The sequence below is a fragment of the Octodon degus genome, unplaced genomic scaffold, assembly GCF_000260255.1.
Source record: "Octodon degus isolate 3935 unplaced genomic scaffold, OctDeg1.0 scaffold00001, whole genome shotgun sequence".
Classification (NCBI taxonomy): Eukaryota; Metazoa; Chordata; class Mammalia; order Rodentia; family Octodontidae; genus Octodon; species Octodon degus.
The window spans coordinates 25,877,409-25,904,845 of NW_004524577.1; the positions used below are offsets into that span (position 1 = coordinate 25,877,409).

Sequence of the window (27,437 nt, forward strand, 5' to 3'; positions counted from 1 at the left end):
CTCACTTTTAAGAAAGCAACGGTGTTTAAATAATTTCCCCAACCATAAATGCATGTATAAAAGAAATAAGAGAAGTTATTGCTTTAAAAACTGGTTTAATGACATGAAATAATGAACGCTTTAAAAAATAATAACCGCTTAAAAAAGCAAAAATTAAATCTTTAAAAAGCAACTTAGCTTATTCAGTAAACAATGAAAACAATCTCACAGAAGAAGTAAGATAAAGCGAAAAAGGGAGACTATCACTTGACCGCGGAAAGAGGGTAAAAGGAAGTCCTCTGTGGGGTCTGCCATTTCTTAAGGTCTACAGAAATATGTTGACACTAAGGACTGTAAGTTTCAGAGACGGCACTTGTCCACAGGAAGGCTTTCCTACACATAATCTCCGCATGCTCTCGGCCTCCTCAGAACCCTGAAGCCCACAGAGGTACCGGAAGCACACTAGCTTTTCACTCTGTTATTGGAGAAGCTGGGGTTAAGGAACAGTCAGTGACAGCACGCTTCCCCAGACTGCGCAAGCTGTGGGGCAGTGTTTTTGCCCTATACAAGTCATCTCTTATGGTTTTTTTCAAAGCTCCGGGTGGTGTAAGCAGTCAGCCTTCCTCTGTACCCCCATTCCATAAGTGTGGATTCAGCCCACTAGGCCTGGAAATATTTGAAAATGAAATTGTGTCAATACTGAGCATATACCATCCTCATTTCCTAACCGAGATAGCTTATCAACTATTTATAAAGCACTTACATGATATACACTAAGTCATCTGGAGCTGAGTTAAAGTATACGGGAAGGTAGGCATAGGCTATATGCAAATACTAGACAGTTTTATATAAAATAAAAGTTTTGAGCACTGAGTACTTTTGTATTCTCAGCTGCTCCTGAAGCCAACTCCCAGAGACACCTGGGAACTATGTAAAGCAGTGTTTTTAGAGACTGACACAAAGGTAGGCCTGATGCTCTGCAGCAGAGCTGTTCCATTCTGATAGTTTAGCCTGAGTAATTATTTGTTTGGGGAGCTTTCTTATATTCTGGATGATGTTTAGCAGCCTGCCTGGTCTCTGCCCACTGGATGCAAATGTGGTGACATTCAAAATATTCACTGTCAGATAGCACTTCGGGGTGTAAAGTTCATCCTGGTTGGTAACCACTGCCCCTGGATAAAGGCTTGGTGCTGTCTCGGGTTCGAATTCTGGATCCAGTACTTCCTGGGTGTGACCTTAGACAAGTCACTTACCGTCTGCTGTTTTCCCCAAATGCAATCTGCGGTACAGCAACAGAGTAAGTGCTCAAGAGGCTGGCATATACAAATGGAGATAAAACAGTATACATAAATGCCTCAATTGCACGTCTAGCATACACAGCACACAATGCTGGCCATACAGAGAAGATAAAAGACTCGTCCCTGTAAGCCTGAGCTTGTAGGGAGGTTACCACCACACAAGGCACCCTCCCCTTGCTCAGGCCTGGAGCATGACTCGGCCCACGTGCTGATCACACTGTACTATAATTGTTTACTGCTGACTTCATATTTGTCTGCGAGTTTCTCAAGGCCAAAGCCACATTTTATTGATCTCTGTTTTCTAGCACCTGGCAGCCTGTGGTTTATATTAGCATTTAAAAAGTGCTTCTGAATGGACACTTTGAATGATCAGGTATCTAGTATTTCTCTTAAGATGCACCGAACTAATTTGAACAGATCAATTGTTTTTAAAGAACCCTGAGTTTTAACAATCTCAGGAGGGTGTTGTTAAATTCTAAAGACTTTCACTTATTCATTCATTTTGATCCATATTTATAACTGGAAGGATACCAGTGCTAATAGTCCTTAGGTCTTATCATGGCTTTAAAAAATTGCCATGACCAAACCCAAATCTAACCTACCTCCTTATTCCACATGCAAATCTAAGACCCAGGAAAGAACTCTGGCTGCTTGTCTTGGTCCTTTTCTTTTTTGCGGGGGAGGTGGTGTGGCTTAGGGTTGCTAAGGACTAAACCCTAAGACTCAGATGCCAGGCAAGTGCTCTGTCACTGAGCTATCCCCCCAACTCTGTGTGCTCATGTTTAGATTAAGAGTGTGAGTTACCTATTGTAGGCTGCCCAAAAAGAACAATCAAGATGGTAGGAGAGTGTTTGAAACAGTGCTATACAAGGTATGGGTTAAGGCCCAGGAGATAGCTCAGAGGCATAAGCACCGGCCTGGCAAACACAAGGTCCTGAGTTCAATGCCTGGTACCAAAAAAAAAAAAAAAAGATTTATGAGTTGGAGGCTCTTTCTGTTGAAGGCACAGAAGTGAAAATTTAGGAGATGAGCAATAGCTGTTGGTGAATATTAAAAGAATTATATGAAAAAGGGTTTTGCTCCAATGGTGAAAAGCCTATGCCCAGGGTGACTGTCCTACAGGGACATTTTAGCAGAGGTGACCTGCACGAGGGGCAGTAGGGGGGACCCAAGCTCTGGATGGTACAGAGACTTTGTGATTCCCATACCTCCCAACACATGTATTCACCATAGACTTTATGGAGAAGTCCAGGTATTTGGCATCTCCTAGATGACTGCCAGTAACTGAAGTAGATAGATAAATCAATGGCGTAAAACATTTATTCCTTCTCTTGCTTGAATAATGAATATCCTGGCCTCGTAGCATTAGATGTCACTATTAGCAGTCTGCATTTTAAGGACTGCAAGCAAATTCTCATTGACGAGTAAAAACAGAAATAGTTTTAACTAGACATACTTTCATATAGTTTTTGCATTTAAAGGACTTGGGAGATTTTTGGATTTTATCCAACCTAAAAAGGTATGCAAGGAGGCAGAAATGAATGAGTTAATATAGTAAAAGTGTCTAATACATTCCCACACTCATTTAAGATAAGAGTAGGTGTGACATTAAAGTATAACTGGTCTTCTAACCTGTTTGACTTGATTTGGGAGCCTGTGATTCAGAAAGTAAAGCAGTCAGTGGACACGAGAATTAAAATCGTTAGAATTACTAATATTTTTCTACAGACAAAATAATTATATGGGCAGAAGGTTAAAGCATAGTTTAGTTGCCACTGCAGTAAAACTGATAGCAGAACCAAGCAGAGGTTGAGATTATCAGAAATTCTTAAAGATACAGTCTAGGCCAATACACAGATATTCAGCAAGATTTGCCACTTACTGCACAACAACTAAGCCTATACAACGGAAAGGCTTTGTGATCCTGAGTGCTTATTCGTCAATCAGGAAGAATTGTTTTTCTAAGCAAAGTAAATGAAATTGAGTAAGCTCATCACCCTACCAAAATGGTAGCTTGGGAAAAAATGAATGTGTAAGAAGGGGACCAAACCCTTCACTTTTTCACTCCTCTCATACACACACACACACACACACACACACACACACACACACAACAGTAGGTCCTTTTCATTGTTTTAAACCTATGAATTTTCTGATCTGTGCTCCATGGCCCTTACGAAAAGCTTTCAGCTCCCCCACAGAGAACAGTGTTAGAAGACCCCCTGGGACTCAGTGGAGTTTGGAGAGCTGTAAACTCCCTGAGCAGGACAGTCCGGCCATGGGCCTTGTTCAATGTCCAGACACTTTGGAAAGTAGGATCCATAATGGGACTACATAAACACTCCACCTAATCCTGGCCAGTCTAGGAATTCTGCTATAAACTAACTTTGACCTCCTTGTAGCCCGCCTACCTAGGAATCACTGCTTCTCAAGGCTGTCTACACCTATGGGTCTTCTTTGGTCACCTTCTAAATGCTGTCTTGAGAATTGAGAGTAGCCGTGACTAGCCTATCTCAAACGATCAGTCCTTCAGGAAATAAAGCTGAAAGACGAGGGTAGAAATGTGAAGAAAGTTTCATCCATGAGCAACAGGTTAATAGAAAACCCTTCCAGTGTTATTAAACAAACTTGTACCTACAGTGCTAAAATGTGGAGGAAGATAAAAAGGAAAACAAAAATGAACTTGTTAGGTTATATATGAATGCTTAAATCTGAGATAATAAGCAAAGTTTTATCATCCTGGGAATATCAGGTATATGATGGAATGGATTTGCCAAACCATGAAGCTCAAAGATTAATAGATAGATGAAGCCTTTTAAAACTTTCTCAGGGTCAAATTATCAGGCTTTTAGCCTGAACTTTGCTATCACTCATCTATGTAGGTAGGGAGAGAGTCCTCCTGAGTTCCTTCTTTCCCACGCCCAGCCTGTTCCCTCTCACCCCAGTCATTCTCTCTCTTTCCTTCCCTTTCTCCTCTGTTTTCACTTTCATCCTGATGATGCTATGAAGGACTTATCCATGAAGGAGATCCAACCCCTAGGCTCAAGGAGCTTTTACTCTAAAGTGGGACTGGTGTAATGGTGCAATATGATATATATTTTTTAAAATAATATCATAAGGTAAGGTTCATATTTCCAAAATGAATGACCAAAGCAAAGGAAACAAAATGTTTTTTTCTCTGATAGAGAACCACATGATTTCCAATAGTAGGTGAAAGTTAAAGTCCAAGAGGAAAAAAATAATCAAAAGCTGAGGACAGGTAGGGATAGGAAAAGAACATGTGGGTTTCCTCAGGCATTCTCTGGATCCCAGGAGAAGCAGAGGTTCAGAAAGGTATTGGAGTCTACGGCCATACCATCCTGAATGCTCCCGATCTCGTCTGATCTCAGAAGCTAAGCAGGGTTGGGCCTGGTTAGTACTTGGATGGGAGAAAGGTATTGGATTAACTTCTCAGGATCTCAGAGGAGACGGTGGGCAAGTATGGGAAATGAAGCGTTTTCCTATAAGAGTGATTCCCTGATGGATGTAATAAATAAACAGGGGAGCATGTGAACATGCTAGTTAGCCCACTGGCTTGGAAGGGGTAGGGATTGAAAACCCTCCCAGGATTCTACAACATCCTCATTGTCTCTCCTCGGCTTTGCAAGCAGGGAAGATGGGGAAAAGGGCCACCCAAGGCTGAGACAGACCCCACCCCCAGGAGAGAAGCAAGTGTGCTTCCAGAAACTGCCTCATCCTTACAGGCCTGGAGTGGTAGCTGTATGTGAAGGAGGCTCCTAGTAGAGATCCAGAGATGGGTGTGGCTTTCTCTTGCAAAAGATCCATCAATAAGCCACAAGGAGGACTGGCTTCTCACAGAACTCAAAAACCAACAATGGAGCTGAAAGTAATATTCAGAGATTGATGCCTTCATCTCACAAACAGGAAGGCTAACTCATGAATAGCAAAGTGAAAGAAATAGAATAGGATATAAAGAGATAGTGCTTTTGCAAATGGGAAGGGGATCAAGAGATGGCAGGGCCAAGGCCGTGTTAGTACACCCCTGTAATCCCAGCATCCAGGAGGCTGAAGCAAGAGGATCTCTGAGGGTTTGCGGCCAACCTGGGCTACACAGTGAGTTCAAGGCCAGCCTGAACTGTTGAGTGAGACCCTGTCTCAGAGAAAAGAAGAAAAAGAGGGAGGGAGGAAAGGAGGGAGAGGGGAGAGGAAAGAGGAAAAGAGGGAAAGAAGGAGAGGGGGGAGGGAGGGAGAGAGAGACAGGAGAGGAGGGGAAAAAGGATGAAAAAAGAATTAAGATGTGTTGTGTACATGTGCTAACTACCCTGGAGGAATGCCATTATGTAGCATAAACATGTCCTAATAAAAATAGAAATTGGGAAAAATGAGACTGAACTTTGCTGTTGTTTGCTCTAGGTGGCCTTCACATGAGCTCTCTTCTGGGCTCTGCTCCTGAATATCCCCCTGCAGGAAAGGGTTCACTGACTGCAGCAGAGCCAAAGTTAGTTTGTGCCCCAGTCCCTCTTAGAATAAAACACGCCCTGAGCCTAGGGGCTGCATCTCCTTCAGGGTTAAGTCCTTAACTTAAGAACTTGAGTCATCAGGATGAATGTGAAGACAAAGGAGAAAGGGAAAGAGAGAGAATGACTGGGGTAAGAGGAAAAGGGATGCAAATGGGAAAGAAGAAATTGTGGACGAATCTCTCCCCAGCTACACAGACAAGTGACAGCAAAGTTCAGGCTAGAAGCCTGATAATTTGACCCTGTGAATGTTTTAAAAAACTTCACCTATCACTCTTTAAGCTTTGTGGATTGGTGAACTCATTCCATTATTTACAAAACTTCTACATAGTAAGGAAGTCTACCGCCTCAGTTTTGAAAATGCAGCAATCAGGGGCCAGATATACATAACCAAGCAGAGATATATGTACACATACAGCCAGTTATACATGAAATTCTCGGGGTTCCTGGAGGGTAGCAACAAACCCAAATCACTAGTCAGTGCTTTCCTTTCTCATTGTAGAGTTAACTTCAAGGACACGGTGCTTCTGGATGGAGAAGCCCGGGTCCAAGGTACATCGTTCCTCATACAGCTTCTGAGCCTGAATTACAGTGCAATTATAAGACCTGTCAGTTCAGTTTAAGTGGGTCAGTGTGGTTATATTTAGGCCTTTAGTGCCTGACACCAAAGCCTTTCTGTAATAAGATGAAGGTTAATTTATCAGTTCTTCTTTTCTTGAATATTCTTCCAGGTCAGATAACTATGGCTAAGGAAAAGGATCCCATTAACATGAGAGGTAAGTGCTGTCACTGGGTTCCAGATGGCAACACACAGGCAGCCACAGAAAACTTGTGCTTTTGCAGCTATCAGAATTTAAGTCCGTTGACACAAATCATGCTAATGTTAGTAAGGACATGAAATTGTCAGCCATGGAGTTTAAAGCAAATCCTTATTTTTATTCATATATAAATTTAATTATATTTATGTCATCTTATATAGCAGGAAACAGTTTTAAAGAAATATCAACCCATAAGGCGATAAATCAACCCCAAAGAGTTTACCCTGATTAGCTGTGAAAGAAATGCAATTAAAGTATCAATCCAATGTCATTTTTACTGAAATGCAAATAGTATAAAGTGATAATACTTAATGTTAGAGAGGGCATGGAGAGATAAGCATTTCCAACCAACAGTCTAGAAAGCAATCTGGAGAGAGAACAAAGGCATGCATATGCATTAATATGCAGATGAAGATTTAAATACATCTATATGAATACCTACTTACATATGCATATATATGCTGGGTACATAAGTGTATATATATAGGTATATATATAATATGCAAGTACACATATATGTCTGAACTATGATTCCACATCATAGAATTTAAACAAAATATAATCCAATAAAAATAAACATGTACTTAAAGACAAATGGTTTGGAAATTAATATCATAATTCCTTATAACTGCATAACACTGGGAAGAAATACTAAAGGGACAACAAGATAAGGTAAATTGTTCAAAAAGCCTAAATCAATCATAAAATGAATTTTAGAAAAGCTAGTAAAGACTTTTAAGGTAGGCTGAATAATCAACTGCAAAGATATCCAGGTTCTAATCTGGAGAACCTGTCACTACATGTGGCAAGAGAACCTGTGCAGATGTAAGTAAGTTAAGGATCTTGATATTGGGAGTTTATCAGGAGCTATCACCAGGAGCCTTCAGTGTCATCACAAGACTCGGTGGAAGCTGGCCCAGGGGAGATTCGAGGAAGGTAGCAACATGACTCGAAGGAAGAGGTGATGCTGCTGGCTTTAAGGATGGAAATAAGAGCCAAGAGTCAAGGAATGCCAGAATTTCAGCCTAGTTGGGGGGCAAAGCCTGGAAACAGACAACTTCCTGGCACTGTAGAAGGCACTCAGCCCCGTGGACACCCTGATTTCAGGCTCCTGACCTCTGAAATACTAAGAGAATAAACAGAAGTGGTTTTCAGCCATTAAGCCTGTTAATTTATTACAGCAACTGGAGAAAAAAAAATGTTTTCTAAAAACACGTAATAAGATGTGCTCCCGAAATGATATAAAAATGGAATTGCATGATCTACTTTTTTTTTTTGGGCAGAACCAGGGATTGAACTCAGGCCCTTGTGCTTGCCAGGGAAGCACTTATTTCACTGAGCCATTTCCCAAAAACCTTCTCAACTTTTTTTTTTGTGAAACCGGGGACTGAACTCAGGCCCTTGTGCTTGCCAGGGAAGTGCTTATTCCACTGAGCCATCTCCCCGGCCCATGATCTACATTTTAAATGTTACATATGTGACTATGTAAGAATAAAAGGGGCCAGGGAGATAGCTCAGTAGAATAAGCTCTTGCTTAGCAAGCCCAAGGGCCTGAGTTCAATCCCCAGTTCCACACAAAAAAAAAAAGAAAAAAAAATGGAAATAACATGTTTAAGTGAACCTCTGTTAATAAACCATGTGAGATCATGGTTAATGATATTATCTATCTATCTATCTATCTATCTATCTATCTATCTATCTATCTTAGGCAGGGCCTCACTATGTAGCACAGGCTAGTCTCAAACTTGCCACAAGCCTCTTGCATCAGCCCAATCCTCTAATCTCAGTCTCCTGAGTGCTGGGATTACAGAAATGTACTACAATGCGAGGCTTATTTTTATAAGTGTAAAGTATTTCTTATTCAACAATTTAAATTATCAGAAGCCTATACACTGCAGTTTCTTGTTATCATGACCTGAAAGTCCAAGTTTCTGAGAGTTCTAGAACACTTTCAGAGGTTACAAAATTAAGAACAATTTTTCACTCTGACATCACAAGTTTGATTAGTGTTTTCTGACATATGAAATAAAATGCATGCATAAAATCTCTATGAGCCTTGAAAATAAATAATAACATTTCTTTTTACAAGAAGTCTTTCCTATGCCCAGGAATTTAATAATATAAAAATGAAGCATAATTTTCTAGACATAAATTTTTATCTGTCTAAGGCAACTGGGAAAATGGAGAAGTGGGTATTTTCAAAACTGAATGGGTTATAAATCTATTTTTAAAAGTTTTGGTTTTGGTTGAACATATGCATTATTATTTCCAGATTGGTAAGGTTGTGCATTTGTGTGAGCAGTTGGGAATTCTAAACCTGCTTTCCTAAGTTATGCTGTAAGCTTTATTTTAGTGTCCAGAAAAATTATGAACTCTTGAAAAGCAAATTTACTTTTGACAGTATCCAGATGTATATACGATAAAAATGATGTTCTTTATTGTAAAGAATAGCTGTAACTGAGCACACACAAATGTGTTATTTTAAAGAAGGCTAGAAAGTTGAGATTTTACTCTTTCCTTAAGTACATAGTGAGGACTGAAAAGGGACAGTAAGTTTCTTGGGTCTTATGAAAGACATCCATCTTAAGGTTCAAGGTAATCAAAAATCATACTGATAACAAGTTACTCCAGTTAATAAAAACTGTAACAATAGTAACTCAAGTCAACCACTATAAAGACATGGATAATGGATGAATCTCTGTCAATGTGAAATAAGAAGTGTCTCTATTAGTGGCCCTTAGGAGAGAAAGTATATATAAAACTAGAATGAATTTCAATATTTCATGTGTAGAAGAAAAAAAATCAAGAACAGATAACAGGTACACAGCAGAAACAAAACTAAAGAGAATAGAATAAATCCCATTTAAAGTAGAAGGAAAATATGCTAGCTTGGAAAATGGAAAAACAAAAGAGAAAAGAAAATTGGGTCAAAGTTTTTACTGTATGTAAAACGAGAAAAGAAACACAGACCACTGTGCACATCCCACCATGGCTTCCATTATTCCTTACTTGGGTTAATGCAGTCCCATTACTGCTTCTCAGTGCTCTATCATGGTAAAACCATTCTTCAAAAACTGCTCGGTTCTAACACAGACAGCCATACTCCTGTCCCATGAAACAAAGCTGAAAAGGTCCCCATTGTTCTATCGCAATATTTCTCCACAGAAGGTGTCTAGCCTACTACCATGGAATCATCTAGGGCAATTACTAGAAATGCAGGGTGCAGGGGTCTTCTCTAGATCCATGGATTCAGCAATTTTGGAGGTGAAACTGAGGAATGTGCATTCCTAGGTGAATCTACATGTCTAGGTGATTCTCATACACATCACACTTTGAGAGGCACTTCACTGAAAAGGTAAAACCTCTTCCACTGGAATATTTTATGATGTAGTCCCTCATTATCTCTCCTGTCTTATCCCTTGATATGCATCCCATTGTGGTTTATACTCCAATAATAGTAAAATATGTACTTGTCAGAAGCACTGAATCGCTTTAAGCTCCCCCAGACACTGTAAACTCTCCACAGCTCACTGCCTTCACATGTTCTGGTCCCTGTTCTTAGTTTCCACCCCTCTCCTCTCCATGAAAACCTTCTGCTCATCTTTCAGGTGTGAGCTACATGGTCACCTCTCCAGCAAAGTTTGCCTGACTTGCTCCTGCACATGTAAGTGGGGTTGTTTCTGTTTGCTCACAGCACAGATGCCTTCCTCATGGAACTCATTCTACTGCCTCAGGATGTGTTTGCAGGTCCAGTTGCCCACTTGCCTTCAAAGTGCTCCAAGTTCAAGGACAGATGGGACTTAATCTGAGTCTGCTTCAAAGTACAAAGTAGGCTCAGCAGAAGGAATGAATCTAAATATGTTATTTTCTAAGGTTGCTTTAAAAACTGGTAATTTTGATTTCCCTGGCCTCTACATACAAGCCCTGAGTATAAGTCTAAACCATGCTTTCATTTGCCTATTGGATGGATGTTTTCTCTTTTTCTTTCTTTCTTTTTTTTTTGTTTTTTTTTTTTTTTTTTGGCGGAACCGGGGATTGAACTCAGACCCTTGCACTTGCCAGGGAAACGCTTATTCTACTGAGCCATCTCCCCGGCCCCTAAAGTTCAGAAGTGTGTGTTGTTGGATTTTTTTTGGCTGCCTCAGGATGCCTTCAGGGCAGGTCTGGTAAGGCTTGAGGATCTGGGCATCTAACCACAGCATCCTGATTGCTTTGTTTAAGCAGTCACTTAAACAACAGAGCTAATGGGCAGGCCTCCTGTTGGACGTTTTTGCTTTAAAACACTGCCATTATGAACAATCTTATAGAATGAGTAATAAAAATAATAATAAAAAGTTATGCTCATGCTATTTGGACAGATGATAGTGGTTCATTACCAAATAAAATTTTAAAAAATAAAAACAAAACACTATTAGCCTTTACCTTCCTTCCTGGGAACTACAGCTGAATGAAAGTGTTATTTTTTTCCCTGAAAAGATAGTGAAAGCAGGACTTCAGCCAGCAAAGCCTTTCCTCAAGCCTGGAAACTCAGTATTTCTGAAAGATGATCGACACACGCAACCATGGCAGCAAACGGGTAAGAATAAGAGGCCGTCTCCGTGCTGCGCAAGGCTTGCGATCCCCTGGCTGCCGCCTCACAGCCCCAGCCTCCTGACCCAGATATGTCAGCTTCCATGGTACACATCGTCCATCCCTCTCAAGAGGAGTGTGGAGGACGACCAGACTCTAGATCAGCCAACCTGATCACCATTTGACAGCAGCTGCCTCTGTCTGTCTCCTCTCCCAGGACACTTCTTCCTGCTAAGCAAATGCCCGTTCCCATATGTGGTCTCATTCTTATTCTACAGTCAACTAATTCTGCCTAAGGTTTTAACCTTATAAGCAGTTAATATCTTTAGTTAATCAGGCTGAAGATGTAGCTGCCCTGCTGTGCCTACATTTTAGGGAGAATTAGAAGTTTTAGGAAAACCTGCCAGGTGATGGGGAGACTGGCCCACCAATGAAGTTTGAGTTTGGCAAATAGCTACCAATCAGACTCTGGTGGCAGCCCTTCCAAAGGGTGGTGGTCTCACTTCACCTTGCTTTTCTTTTACCACAGTAACAGAAATAAAGACCAGAACATTGAAAAGGATGTAAGTCCCTGATACTGACACTTCTGTCTCTTGTTTTCCTCAGTCATAAGGGTAGATGACCTATTTATTAATTATTCAGCCACCCATTAAAAATGAAACATGGTGATATGTTCCATGAAAATAATGGCAAAAGTATTTATGTGTGTCTTAGTTACTAATACCCAACACCCAAAATGAAGGAAGGAAAGGTTTATTTAGCTCACAGTTACTGGAGGGTTCAGTTCATACACAGCTGGCTCCAAGGCAAAGCGGCACATGGCAGAGGGCAGCAGTTCACAGCTGTGGCAAAGGGCAAGAGAGCAAAGGGAAGGCCAACAGCTCAGGCAGCAGCTAGCTTCTCCTCCCTCCTTACATTGTAATGCCAATTCCCTGCCCCAGGGTGGGTGCAGCATCCACACCCACAATAATGAATCCCAAACTCCAGGAGCTGCCCCAAGACTGCATGAGGCTTTGGGGGGATGACTAGACACAAACCATAAAAATGTGTTAGGATTTCAATCATATATGCGCACAGAAAAAAGATCTGTAGGCTTTGTGGAAAACTGAAAACAATTCATTCAATACATGTTTTAGGTTATTTTATTTCTGCTATTGTTTAATTTATATTCAAACATACCATATTTTAACAGTCTTTATTAACTTGCCAATTCTCCCCTGAAAGAATTCTAACTGCTTTTAAATCACACTGCTTGACACAAAAACAAAATGCATGAGGGTTGAGGCTGTGTGCACAGGAACTTTTAGGCAGAGACAACCTTTAATTTTTAGGAACACCGAAAATTAAAAGACAGAAACTAAAAGACAATCATGAACACTGTGAGTAATATCAGATGCTATCATCAAGGGCCTTTCTTTCCTCTCAAAACAATTCTCTCTTATTCTTACTTTTCAGGTGTATGTACTACAGCTTTCAAAACATCTTTGCAAACTCTGTAACTCAGAAGGATCCATCCAGTAATTCCATCCAGAGATGTGGTAGGATATATTTTAGTGAGGTGACAGTACCTGCCCTGGTCCATTTTCTGTTTTAGCACAAAATACTTTAGGCTAAATACTTTATAAAGAAAAGAGGCCTAGGTAGGTGACGGCTGTGGAGGTTCAAGAGCATGGGGAACTTCTGCTCTGCTAAGGTTCATCTGGCTACATCACAATACAGCTGCTGGCATCATGGCTAGAGTGTGTGTTAGGGGAAAAGATCACACGCAAAGACAGAACGCCAAAGTCAAGCCAAGAAGCTGCACTTTTTACAGCAGCCAGCTTTCATGGGGACTAACCAGGGTCCCGTCAAAAACATCCTGACCCCTTCCAAGGGCAGTGGCTCCAAAGACTCAACCACCTTCCACCTCCTAAAGGTTCCACCACTTTGTGAAGCTGCCATGCTGAGGACCAAGTTCCTAACACATGGATCTGTGGGGACAAACTCTAGCAAGTGCCTTGAACTTGAAGGACGGTTTGCTGTTTTCAGCTTTCCTGGAGCGTGAACTCAGCTACATGGAACCAAGGGCTCTCACCCGCTCCCTAAAGTCAGACAGGCTTTTTCACAGGTGCTTTAAAGACAGGCAGGTAAGAGGTGTGTCTAAGTGCCATCATCATATGACCAGTGGACGTACTTATAAATTCACAGGAAAGTATCAAAATGGACAATTTTCCAGAAGGGGAAAGGAAGGTTTTAAGCGATCTAATTTAAATTCATAACATGCTCTTTTCTAAGAAATAGTCCAGTAAATAAAGCAATAATATTTGTTTCCCTGATGAATTCATGTTAAATTTATCTGTCTGATTTCAAGAAACTGGAATTCATTCATACCTGGAAATTTACACATCCACTTATATGCTTAAGAAAAATACTTTATCAAAAAGTACAGCCAGGTAAATTTATCATCAACAGAGAGATGAAGTAATAAAGAATGGTCGTATTGCTTTTAAAATTTGAATAACAAAGTGACTTCATTAATATAGTATACTTCTATGTTTTATTATTAATTTAAACAAGCCTGGAGTCTCTAAGGTTACACAACAAATTCTTTTTTAAAAAAAAAAAAAAAAAAAAAAAGGTTAATGTGAGGGCCAGCCAAATAGCTTAGTGGATTCAAGTGCCTGTAAGCAGGTGCAGGAGTTGGGGGTTCGATCTCTGGATCTGCTGTGCTGGCCCCGTCCCTGGGGCAGGCTGAAGCAGCAATTGAGACTGGGCATGGTGGCATGTGCCTGTAATCCTAGCTCTTGGGAGGCTGTAAACAGGTGGATCATATGAGTCCAATCTAGTAGTGAGACCCTAAACACCCTGTAGACCCTTCCCTAAAATACAAAAAAAAAAAAAAAGTCAATGTTTTTATTTCTCTGATCAAAGAAAACAGGTAAAGCACAAATAATAAAAATCCATGGATAAGCTATAGGTCCCACTTTCTGAAAACAGCTTAACTTCCCACCACCCTGGCTTTGCATAGGTCAACAAGCTGGCCACGTTTCGGTCTCAGTTTCACTTCCTCTGCGCTTCTCTGTGAACCTGTGAGGACCTGCTAGGGAACAAAGGGATGTGCTCGGTGTACAGCAATGGGAAAGCTCAGAGGCAAATTTCTCAGCTGCTCCAGAATATGTCTGCCTGATCATTCTGCCATGGATTTACACATTAAGAATGAAAGAAAATAAGACACAGAGTAAACAATAATTTTTAACCAACCGAAGCTGAGCTAGAAATTTATTTTAACTTAAAAATCATCATATTCATTTACATTAGAAAAAAATTTCCCTTTGGCTAAAAAGAAGTGTTGACCTAACATGACCATGTTTTCTTTTTATTGTATTCTTGGAAAATCTCATAAAAGTTGTCCTGAAACCATACTTCTTTCTCTAAAGAAGCTCATTTCCAAATGTCAATAAAGGAGAAAATTTCCAAGACTATATTTATTTACCAAGAGGAATTTTGGTCAGATTCCCACTTATGCTGCTGTTATCCTCCATCTTCCAATACCACAGGCCCTGCCCACTTCACTCACAAAAGTTCTGGGCTGCCGTGTGCTTTAGTGAGACGCTGAGGCCTTAGAAGGATGAGCAACAACAACTCCTTCAGATGTTCAGCACTAATACTGTTTCTGTAGGCTTGATGAGAATGGATTTCTTAAAGGGAAAATAAGGTACCTATACACCTTCTGAGCAGGAATACATAGGGACAGGCAGAAGCAGGATGAAAGCGCTGGAGAATGTAAGACAAGATACCAGTAAAGCCCTTGAACTCTCACCTTTGGAAGCTCCCTCTGACATACCATCAAATATACATGGCAGAACAGCATACTACACCAAACATTTTCTGCCTGTAAAAAAACAGGCTTCATAGCTCAGCAACCCTCACACATACTTGGGAGTTCTCAAGAAGTGCAAAGATCTAAAATAGAAATTGTTTGCAAATAAAACATTTTTGTGAATGTCAGTGTCTCTTCGTGCTTGAGAAACTGGGTGTGTGTGGACAGGCAGTATCAAACAGTCCTGGAGAAGATCGATCATAGAACCACTGTCTAGCTTTATAATGACAGCAATAATATTCACTAGTTCAGTAACATTGGGTAAGTTATTTAACCTCTAAATACCCTGATTCCCATTCTATAAAGTGGGAATAAACTCACAGGACTTTTTTGAGTTATTTTAATATTTTAAGTAATCATCTGTGACATTGTGCAAATGTTTAACATTGTTTTAGTTTTCAAGAACTCACTGGTTTGTTATTCTGGGCCTTGTCCCCAGAATGGCTTCAAATTGACAGAGACTGATATTCTAGAGTTGTGCCCACATCACTGGTATATCATGCCAAATGGATAAAGTGGTTCTGGAAGAATTACTTTCCTCCCAAAAAGCTACTCACCCCTGGTGAAGAAACTGGAGGGACTTCAGATTCCAGCTAGACCTGGCCAAACACTACGTCCCGGAACATTATATTCAATACTACTGTTTTCTTCCCAGAGATTCTTCTCTAGCAGAGAAGCAGGCATAATTCCAATGTTAAGGCTAAACTCTCCCAGGTTAAAAGTCCCTGAATAGCACAGGGCCAGAGACACTAAGCGCTTTTCCTTCCCCAGAATAAATGCCAATCACTTCCCCCTAGTGGCTGGAATATAAAATGAGGACTGCCCCAACCAAAGGGGATTCTTAGGGTTGTTGCAATGGAAGCAATTCTGAGGATGGTAAATTAAGGTAAAGATTTAATTCTAAGCCAGTAGGGAGAAGGCACAGAATAGCAAACCAGTGAGTTCTTGAAAACTAAAACAATATTAAACATTTCTACAATGTCACAAATGATTAACCTTAACGTTACTAAAAGAGCAATCTTAACTAAATGTAACCTCAGTGTAAGTATTTAATACCTACCTCATGTCCTCTAAGTAGAAGCAGTATAATCTACATGATAAATAGACTTTTGTTTCCTTAAGTTTTTGAATGGACGGGGCTCATTAGTTTACATAATCATCCCTAAAACTAGGACAGCACTCACACTGTCACCCCACAGTAAAATATTAATGCTACCAAACCAAATATTTGACATGATCTGTTGGGTTTGGGTTGTTTTCCTTAAACCATTAACTTCTCAGAAGCATGAGGTGGCACAAAGAAAGAAAAATATATTTTTCACCATAGCTTTGTTACACAAGAATATATTACAAAGAGAACTTGATTTTATTTAAGAGCATTGAAATTACTTTTAGCAATTACTTTTAAGGCATTTCAGCCACATGAGCATCCAACTCTTTGGTAAGGTTGTGTATTTTTTTCCAAGAAATTTTGATATTAAAACCACACTGCACTTGATTCATCAGCATACAGTGAGCATCATATACAGATGAAGGAAGGCTACAGGAAACCATACAAAGTTGGACTCATTTTTCAACTATAAAATCACTTAAGGGTAAAAAGTGTCATTTTTTTTAGACCTAGAGAATATCTTCCTAAAAACAAGTTCTCTTGTTTCTTAATATAAAATATAAACACACACACACACACACACACACACAAATTTGATTTTTAAAAGCCCAGAAACTTCTGAGTTATGACATTCCTATTAAAAGCTTTACCTTGAGCCAGCCAAATAGTTCAGTGGATTAAAGTGCCTGCTTAGGCAGATACAGGGGCAGGAGTTCAATCCCCAGGCCTGCCATGCCAGCCCCGCCCCCGGGGCATGCTGAGACTGTGATTGAGAGTGGGCATGGTGGCACACGCCTGTTATCCCAGCATTTGGGAGGCTGTAAACAGGAGAATCACTATAAGTCTAATCTACACAGTGAGACCCTGTATGCCCTGTCCTAAATAAAATAAAATAAAAAATCTTTACCTTATTCTTTCATGCTATTAACTACATAATCATAAGGAATATTCACTCTTACAATGTGGGGCCTGAGGGAATCTCAGAAATCTTCATGATTTCATAATTGTTTAAGATGCTGGAAAGTTACAAGAGCATAAACATGCATAAGCATATTTTTGAGAAACAAAATTATACATTGTCGGAGAGGAAAAAGTGCGAGTCTTAGACACGTTTCACCTGATGAGGTGGCATTCACCTAAGGGGCGACATTACACCCTCATCACACCCTCTACACACAAGACTAGAAATAAACATGAGGAAAGGCAGACTAACACACACACTTGCAAAGTTTGTACAATAAAGGCCAATTATTTATGTGTTTAAGACTTAGGGATTCCCTACTGCTTGCAGAAATCAGGTCCAGCTTGGTTTCAGTCTCTCTTTCCACCTAAGCACTCAATGCTTCCTGCTTCTGCCCAGAATCAGGCCCCTCAGCTTGGGTTCACGCCCGTCCCCACCATGCCTGCTGCCTCGCACGACCTCCCTGCGAGGCCCTCTTTGCTTCCTAATCACCCAATTGCCATCCCCCTAAGTCCTGTGGCAACTGAATCAGACAGAACTAATCTTCTCACCTCTGGTTGGTTATTATATTAGAGCTAACTGCCTTTGCTCCTGTCTTCCCTGAGAGAAGGTCACAGGCAGCCCAGCCTCTACTGTGTGGTCATTTTCAGCAATCAACACGTGGTGGGGGATGAATGAGCAGCTCTTCAGTGTGGGTCTACAAGCAGGTGATTCAAGTCTTTTTCAGAAGTAGGTGGGAGGCAAAAAATAAACAAAGTATGGAGGCTGGGGAGATAGCTCAGTAGAATAAGTGCTTGTCTGGCAAGCATGAGGTCCTGAGTTGATCCCTGGTGCCACCAAAAAAAAAAAAGGAAACCAAAAAGAAATGACACTGAGGTTATTGTTATTGCTCATTATGGAAGTCTTTTTTGGGGGGGAGGGAACCAGGGATTGAACTCAGGCCCTTGCGCTCGCCAGAGAGGCACTTATTCCACTGAGCCATCTCCCCAGCCCCCATTATGGAAGTCTTTGTGACTGATGAATGCACTGTCATTTTCTCCCTAACACAATGACATAGGAAACGTGGCCCCACATATGGAAACCAATTGCACCTTCTTTTCCCCATCCCTATCCTTTATTTCACCTACACAAATCTTATCCTTCCTCCAAGCTGTGCCTCCTATCCTACCTACGCCAAAGACATTTTTCAACTACACTGACATACAGGCAGGTTACCAATTGAAGGGGAGACATAGTTGTAAAAATCATTCCAGGCCTACTGCTCACGTGAGGTGGCCACTAAAGACAAACATGATTTGTTAACACGGTTTGCATCTAGATGTTTCCCCAAAGCCTCATGTGGTTACAGGACAGGCTTCTACAGTTTGTGATTAGCTCATGACCCAATGCTGGGATTATGGGTGAGTGCTATACCCACCCTAGTGCAGAGAGCCTGAGTACAATACAATGAAGGAGAGAGGCCTGCGCTCTGCCACTGCTGCCACAACTCCTGCCTTTTTGCTCTTGCTGTTTTCTGCCACCATGAACTGGGGTCCTCTGCCATGTGCCACCCTGCCTTGGAGGCAGCTGATTATGGACTGAAACCTCCATTAAACATGAGCTAAATAAAACTTTCTCTTCCTTAATTTTGGGGGTCAGGTATTTCGTCCCAGGAATGAGAGAAAAGTAACCGAGATAGCAGGGAAAGGACAGGCTTCTCAAAGGATGGTACTTACATATCTTTCAATGACCAAGAGCCTCAATTTGCTCAGGATGAAATTCTAGGGCCCCTCCAACTACTGCTGCTGTAGCAGTCACTGTCCTTAGGAGACACTCTTCTCCTAGCACCTGTCTTCTATTCACGGCCACCTGCCTGTCTCTCCTCAACTCCTATAAGAGACCCTTAACTCCATGGTCTTTCAGGGCCAGCTATCCAGAGGATCACTCTCCTGTTCCACACTCCGTGTTTCACTTCTGTGAGGCCACACCCCTGCTCTTCCTTCTAATCCCTGGCCAGGTCTCCTCCAATTCCGCATGTGACATTTAAATGTGCATAGTCTCAGCATATCTGTGTCAGAGCCTCCTCTAGTGAGGTGACTCCACTCAGTCCCCTGGCCCTGTAAATGATTGCTTGCCTACAAGTCTAAACTCTGTTTTTCAAGATCTAACCTTTCTTTGCAAATTCAGACTTTACACCTCAATTTTACCATAAATCAAACTGTGCTCTCATTTCCTTCCTTCTGCAAATGTGTTCTTCCCCAAGTTTCCCCACCTCTGTAAGCAGAGCCATCACCTCCCATTGTTCTAGTAGATAATCCGGGAGTCAACCCTGATTTGTCTGCTACCCTCAACTCCTTCCTGTGACCCAGGCCCCAGCAAGTTCTAGACATCGTCCCTTTGAACACAGCCAGAAGCCATACACATTGTCCTACTTCGCAAGTCGCTTTCCCTCAGTCAAAGCCAGTATGAACGTTCATCTACTTTCTGAGCTCGATGCATGCTCCATACAGAGAGAACTTCAGCAAGGCGTGGCACATCATGCTATGGGAACCTCAAGTGATTTCCATCCTCTGTAAGTCTCAAGTGGTTCCCGCCATGCACAGAGGAAAACACACCTGATCATGCTGACTTGGGACCTGGCCCTGTCTGCCCACCTCATCCCCTTGCCCTCCTGGGCCCACCACACTCTTGTTTACGTTGCTTTTGGCCATGTGGCTTTCCACTTGGAATTCTCTTGCTGTTGTATCCCACTGGTTGTCATCTCCTGGTCAGACTTCCATGCCACTCTGGTAAAAGTCTCTTAACTAAGCTTGTTTTAGCTCTCTGCCGATCGCCTGTCACTGTTCATGTTTTCCTCATTTGTTTCTTCCATATCTCTCCCCATCAACCATTGACCCCCAGTAGAGTAGAAACTCCACTAGAGCAGAGACCTTCTTGACCCCATCTGTCACTGTCCCGAAAGCCTGGCTGGTAGGAAATGTTCAAAGTCACTTGCTGAAATGAAGGATCTGTAAAGGAATTCAGGCTCTACACTCTGGCTCCCCTGTGTCATTTCTAAACATGCTCAGCTAAAGGATTCTGAGACTACTGTACGGGACTCCGCTCTCCGTTCCCTTCCGTTTATATTTCAAGATGTTTCACACTGTGGCCCTGCTATCAGATGTCACAAGTTACATTTTATACTTCCCTGGGGTTTCCATCTCTAGGGAGACTTTGCAGAAGGCAAGTCATGAGAATCAACTCTGTAAGTGCTGGAAAATAATTGTATTACAATATTACATATTCACTCCAAACCCTCCGCATCCATCATCAGTAGATAGAACTATGTACTTACTAGCTCCTACTGCGATACTTACTTCCTCAGTATAAAGATGAGACACTTGTAGTGATGCTATGTGAAAATTTTCAAGTCTCTTAAGTCCAAGGACTAAACAGGAAGTAACAAAGCCTCGTGTGACTTACCAAGGGTAAGTTAGTTAAAAACTCTCAGAGACAGATCTAGGTATGTAGAATTGAATAACCCTCTATTCAGGCTTAAGGCAGCAGCCCAAATCTCAGCTTCAGTCAAAGTCATGAGGATGATAAGATCCAAAGTCATGCATTCAAATTTCTGAAGCAAAGCTCTCTGTGGCCACCTGTGACAGTGGAGCAAAGGACTTCCAATATGAGTGACACTGACTACTGCCTCCAAAGCAAAATCTATGCACTAGGTCACCCTCAACTGTTGCATGGAATGGAAATGGACCACCAAAGGCATTTAACTTCTCCTAAAGTAAAAGTTTCCATGTAAGTATGAAGGGCACAATATAGTCATTGCCAGTACAGGACTGAATGTAGGCTGTTGACCCCACACAATAGAGTCAGCTCAGTGGTCACAGCAATACTCACCTTGGAGCTCCTTAAATAAAAATGCTATGTGAATGCTATGTACTAAATAAAAGCTATCATTCTCTGATGAATGGGGTAGCATTCCCCAATAAATATTTTAGTGCACTTTAGATTGACATTAAAACTAAATTAACTAGATGATAAATCCTGTGCAGTTGGGCAAATTAATCACTAGCAAAGGGGCACAACACCCCAACAGTGGTTTGCAGGCTGGCAACTTCCCTTGAACAAATTGCAGAGAGACACTTTAATAAAGGAGAAAATATTAGCTACCATACTGGAGTTAAATCAGTTCCTACAGGAGGGACTGATATGCTGATATCTGCCGCCAAAATACCAGCCAGGGAGAACAATGGGCTGTCAAAGCAAGATGCTGTTACTAAGCTGAGACGGCCCGAGGTTCGGCTTAGCTGCAATATGACATTCTCAGGGGGAGCGTGAGTTTTGTTTCTAATGTCAGTTCTTTAAGTGATTTTTATTGATGCCATTTTTTTTAAGGACTCACTTGTTCCTCCTGACGACCAGCAGGAGATTCCAATAGACCGTCATGTTGGCTTCTTGATAAATAATACAAATTTCCTGTCACCCTTAAATACTCTTTTGTGACTACTTAATACAGGTAACCATTTCCAGACACACTCCTGTCACCTGAACACATCTCCCAAGCACCCTCCACACTAGTGAGACACTTGGCCAAATCCTCAGCGGTATCAACTTCAGTCTCCTGATGGAAAGAAAAACGGAGACGTTAAAAGCGAGCATTCTTTCACGCAGAGTGACGCCAAGGCTGCTGATGTCTGAGGGGAAAGAACATTTTATCCCTGAAAGCTGAGAGCGCCAGGTAAGGGTGGAAGATGAGAGCAGATCCTGGACTTGCAGCTTTCTAGTTATGAGTCTCGGACAAACTACTTAATCTCTGCACACCCTGAATTCCTCATCTTTAAAATAGAAAGAATGCTCCAAAATAACTTTACCTATTCAAAGCCTCAAATATTAGCACTGCCTCAAACACTACCAACAAATAATGCGAAAAAGTCCCAATACACCACCAGCAAGCACGATTTCACGAGGATAAAATTAAGAGCTGGTACACGCAAAGAGCTCCTGACCTGGAGAGCACTTCACAGTAGCAGAGCCAAATTGACCTTGGCAAAGAGGCAGTTTCTCGTGGTTCCCCGGGAGTGACGCCACTACACAGCCTCAGAAGCAAAGTGGGTCAGAGGGGCTCTTGAAAAATGAAATCCACAATTTCAGAGGGGTAGAACTCAGCCTTCCCCTGGCCCGTGTGCTCTGGCTACCCTGTATCAATCCGCGGGTTCCAGCCCAGCTGAGGAGGGATGGTTTCTGGACACAGCCAAGGCTCCCAGTAAGTGTCTGAGAGAATGAATTTGGAGATTCATTACTGCTGCAGCTCCCCAGGCTCCTTCCTGGCTTCGCAGTGCCAGCAGAGGACACATTACACTGGCCAGTCTAGGGCACAGCCGTGGGCCACTTACCTCTCACGACCACAGGAAGTACTGCTGATTGCTTCTGCACCCTGTGATTGTCTGCTAAGTCCCAGAAGGAGTCTCGGAATCCTTTGCAACACAGGTTCAGAGCAGATCTTACAAAGTCATCGTTAATATTATCACTACTTAGTATCAGGAAGCACTAGAATAATGAGATGCATTCAACTTTTGCAAAACAAAAATTTCTTTTGAGCTGATAATTTCCAATAAATAAAACACCAGCATTACAAAGACTGTATTCACTATTCTAAAATATCCAGCTACTCCAGGTTACATTTTACATGTAATGCGCACCAGAAGGCTTAACAATAAGTAATGCTTCTCTAAGTCATATACTCTACTCTAGTTTAAGATACATGGAAAAGACAGCAGGTTACAGAAGTTTGGCTCAAAGACTTCTGCACGCGCGTGGTCTCTCCCATGCTCAGCGGTACTTCTGGGATCTCAGTCCAGCTCTTGAGCATACTCTTGGTTTTTGCCAAGAAGGACAGAAGAAGGGGAGGGAGGGAGGGAGGGAGGAGCGAGCAAGGGAAGGGAAGTATGGATGGAAAAGGAAAGAAAAATAATGGAAAGAAAAAAATGGTTTTGCACAGCAGACTGCCTTGCAGTCCTCCTTATGTGACAGGGAGCAACTTTTCTGCCATGTTCTCCAGTATCTTTCGCAGGTGGGCCCTTCTTGATTCGCTCAGAACACCTACACTTTCAGGGCAAGCCAGAGGATTTGTTCCAAACTGTAGGTTACTTGGAGCGAAACAACAGTGTGTTGGGATATGTCTCTACTTTCTAGCTCTATGCTACTGTAATCATTGCTGGAAAACACTGTGTTTGAAAAACTGCAGAACTTCCACTCCGTACTGGACACAGAAAGGGACTACTTTGTAAGACACTTTCACACTTTCTGATCAACTGCTGAATCCAGCCACTATCTTAACGGCTCCCTGTAAAGATTCAAATTAACAAAAGACACAACTTCAAAACAAAACAAAAAACCCTTTAGTTACAGGGTTCAATCATGTGGCACTCTTTGTTTTGACTACCAAAAGATTCTCAGTTTAATTTAGACTTCAGTTACATTAGTAGTCTTACTCAAGTGTTACACGTAAAAGGATTGTGGATAAAGTTTGAGCTTTTATCTTTAATTTGATACATATGCTTGAGCTGCAAACCACTTTGAATCAGTTGGAAAGGACATGGGTATAAATCATAACAAACAGCCAGGCAAAGTGATAATATACAACTAGTGTCCTGCCCGTGGCTGGCTGTACTAAAGAGGCCACTCCTACCTCTTAGAGCCCTTAGCTTGGCCAGACATACACACCGGAGCTGCTGTCAGCTAGACAGTCATCTGCCCTGGCCACCCAGAGGTGAGCTGGCAGCGATGAAACAACTGCTTGCATCCAAATAGAATTTCCCATCCAGCCAGCACTCTGAGTATAGATAGGAAAGCACGCATTTCTCCGCAAATGACTTCTACAACCTTCATTACAGTGGTACATGACAACGACTTCCTCTTGACAAATTAAATATGACAGCATTCGGAGTTACTGTACACAATGCAGGCTGATACGGGCCTGTCTGTGCTTGGGCTCTGCACACTGCTCCGAGTTGGATGCACTCCACACACACACGCACGCACGCACGCACGCACACACTCTCCATGGCTTTGGGAGCAGCAGTGCTAATGGAGCAGCTCGGCCAGCGTTCTCAGAGTCAACTGCGCCATACACACCAAAAGGAGAAGCTGCTCTTCAAAACTAGTTTGTGATCCGTACTTCTCTCTGGGCTATCACAGCTCTCCCTTCCGAATTCTCAGCATGTTGGCCTAACAGCCATGGAGAAAGGGCCAGCATGCTGCTAAGGCAGCCGGAACTGGGAGCGTGCTTAGAACGCCACGGTGTGTGTTCACGAAGGGCCAGGGGTGCCCACACAGACCCAGAGGCATTTTTCAAAATGAAAAGTCTCCACACTCCCCTGCCGCCTACCTCCTGCCCTTCCGGGGGTGCTGCTAACTTCAACTTCACAGCGTCCTTGACGTTCCCCCTTTCCCTTCTCGTGCTACCTTTCTAGTTTGTTCTCTTGTCGCTCCTCTTTATTTTTCACGGTCCTTTATTGCTCCTTTCCTTCCTCCACTCTCCTCACCCCATGCTTCTCCAGCACACAAATCCCACTCCACTATCATGTTCATTATTCCCCTTTCCAGCAAAGATGAAAAATCTTCAGACTCTCCCTACACTGAAGAAATAAAACACAAATTGGCCTTGTAAACATTTTAGTATGTCCCCAACCTTCCTTCCACTCTAAAATCCTCTCTAGCCACTCTGTTTCATTAAACTCTCCAGATTACAGAAAGCAGGCTTACTTCTATCCTTCAACACGGTTCCATCCTTTCTTTGAGTTTTCATCCTCTGATCACACCCAGCGACCTCCACTCCTCCTTCCTACCTGCTCCCTAGATGATCTCCACAGTTAAGGTCAAATCCTGTGCCTCACTCAGTCCCCATACCCTCTGGCTATGCCATTCAGCAACAAAACCACACATTTTTCCAAGGGTCATGCAAAGCCAAAATAAATTCCCATAAAATGAAATCCTTTTCCTTTCTTGGTTCCTCTCCTCAAGCCACCTAACCAGAGTCCATTATATTTACTCACTTATTAACATGCTGTCACTTACAACTGACTTTAAAGATGATTTCTAAAGGAGTGACTTGAGGCCACAGAATAATAGGCGCACTGCGTTTGGGCATTTGCTTCTTCCCTACACCCTATTCTCATTGCTACAACAGATGCAAGAACCACTCAATCCTGGCGATGCGTTAAGAGACTGTGTGACATCTAAAGGAAAGAAGAAATAGAGGAATTCATTTTACCTAACTGGGAAGATTACTTTAGATTTTAGTGTAATGTTAAAATGATCTCAATAATTTCAAAGTATATCCTTTCTCATGTTCATGGGGAAACTCAGGAATGGGCGCTATAACAAAATAGCGCCTCCAAATAAGCAAGCAATATGAAAATTCATGTGTGTGGTTTTACAGCAAGAGTCCAGTAAGTAACTGACTCAACACTGAAAAAATAAAGTCTACTTTCAAGTCCAAAAGAAGCAGAAGACAAAAACGGTAAAGACTTAAGAGACAAGATAACAGAAGTCCCAAGTCCTGAGTTCAAATCTTTTATTATAGTCTCTACTATTTCCTCAATCTGCCTATAGGATGCAGTATACCCAGAACTGACAAAACAGCAAAAGACATTTTTAAAAAATTTATTTATTTGTTACAGGGTCTTGCTACACAGTTCAGACTGGTAGTGATCCTTCTGTCTTAGCCTCCCCAGCACAAGGATTACAGGTGTACGGCACCACTCCCAGTTTCAGGGGAACAGAACTTGGGTCCTTGCGCTTGCCAGGCAGGTGCTTAGATCGTTCAGCTACCTCCCCAGCCCCCAAAAGACATTCTGAGCCAAAGCCTTTTGGTTCTCTTTTCACAAAACAATTTGCTTCCATCATTGTAGCAATATATAGTCTTTTCTTTTGGAAAGAAACAATGGCCAGTGTAAACGTGAGTATATTCTGATTGGGGCATCAAGGTGCAGGGCAGGGACCATGGCTTGCAGTGATTACGAGGCATCTGAACCCAACACAGCAACAGCCTGAATGAACAAAGCCAGGCATAGAGCAGCGATATTTCCCCTAAACATGCATAATACTGAGTAAAACGTGCTTTTTTTTTTTTTTTTTTTTTTTTGCAGTTTTTTTTTTTTGCAGAACCAGGGATTGAACTCAGGCCCTTGTGCTTGCCAGAGAAGCACTTATTCCACTGAGCCATCTCCCTGGCCCAAAACGTGCATTTTTAAACACTCTAGAGTTCACAGCAATTTTCTCCCTTCAGTATTTTCACAGATCAAGAAAAATTCAATCAAGGGGTCACTTGGGGTGCTCTAGCAATGCCTGGCATAATTTTACAAGGTTTCCCATTTGCACAAAGGGAGCCGCTCTAGCACGGAGCTACCACAAAGGGTGGTGCCACAGAGCTCTGGGACTCACTCTCGCTCTCAGCCCTCTGGTTTCTGTCCAGCATCCATACAAATCAGCTCCACTTACAGCCCCAGTTGCTACTGGTAGGAGAGAATAGATCCAAAGGAATTGATGATGGTGATCAGTGGCTACTCAAAGTGCTACGAGGGGTCTTCCATACTCTGCATCAGATCATACTCAGGAAACCCATACATCAAGGAACCTACACTGTGCTGTGAGAGAGTGGGCAGAGGATGGCTAACCCTAAACCTTCTGATAATCCCAGCACGCCTAATATCCAGATCTACTCCGTGTACACAGTACTGGTTTGGGTTTTCCTGTCAGATGCCATAGGACTGCTAGGGCTTCTTCCCATGTCCACTTCCCGGGTGCGCATGCAGAGTCCTGTGCACCAAGTACCTGGCTCTCTTTCTTGCCATGCTGGCAGAGGGTGCAGCATGAGACCTTAACCTCTGCACGTGGGCAACTGACTATGTGCACACAGATGCCCTGGCTGTTTCCTGCACACGTCTAGCTGCTTCTGAGTCCATGATCTCTGACAGCCCCACCTCTGGAGGAATGGGCGATTAGCAGCAGATCAGACCATGAGGTCCACGATGCCTACAACATGGGTCTGCAGAAGAGCTTCATTGGTCAGCTTCCCATTGCTGGAACAAAATATGTGACAAACGGAACTTAAAGGAGAAAAGATTTGCTTTGGTTGTGGCTTCAGAGGTTGGAATCCATGGTCAGCTGGCTCCATTGCTTCCAAGTCTGTAGTGTGGCAGAAAACTGGGGCAGAAGGGCTGGGTAGGGGAAAGCTGCTGGCCTCATGGCAGCCAGGAAGCAAAGTGAGAAGAAGGAACCAGAGAGCAAGGAGTGTTTCAAAGCCAGCCCCAGGGCCTATTTCACCCAGTTTGGTGTCACCTCCCACAAAGCTG

At 42.2% G+C, this 27,437-nt stretch overlaps 1 protein-coding gene across 4 annotated transcripts in view; it reads right to left on the minus strand.

The window, feature by feature from the left end:
• Positions 1–27,437, minus strand: part of Mast4 (microtubule associated serine/threonine kinase family member 4) — a 587,536-nt gene that overhangs the window by 158,309 nt on the left and 401,790 nt on the right. The gene's annotated exons all lie outside the window — the stretch shown is intronic.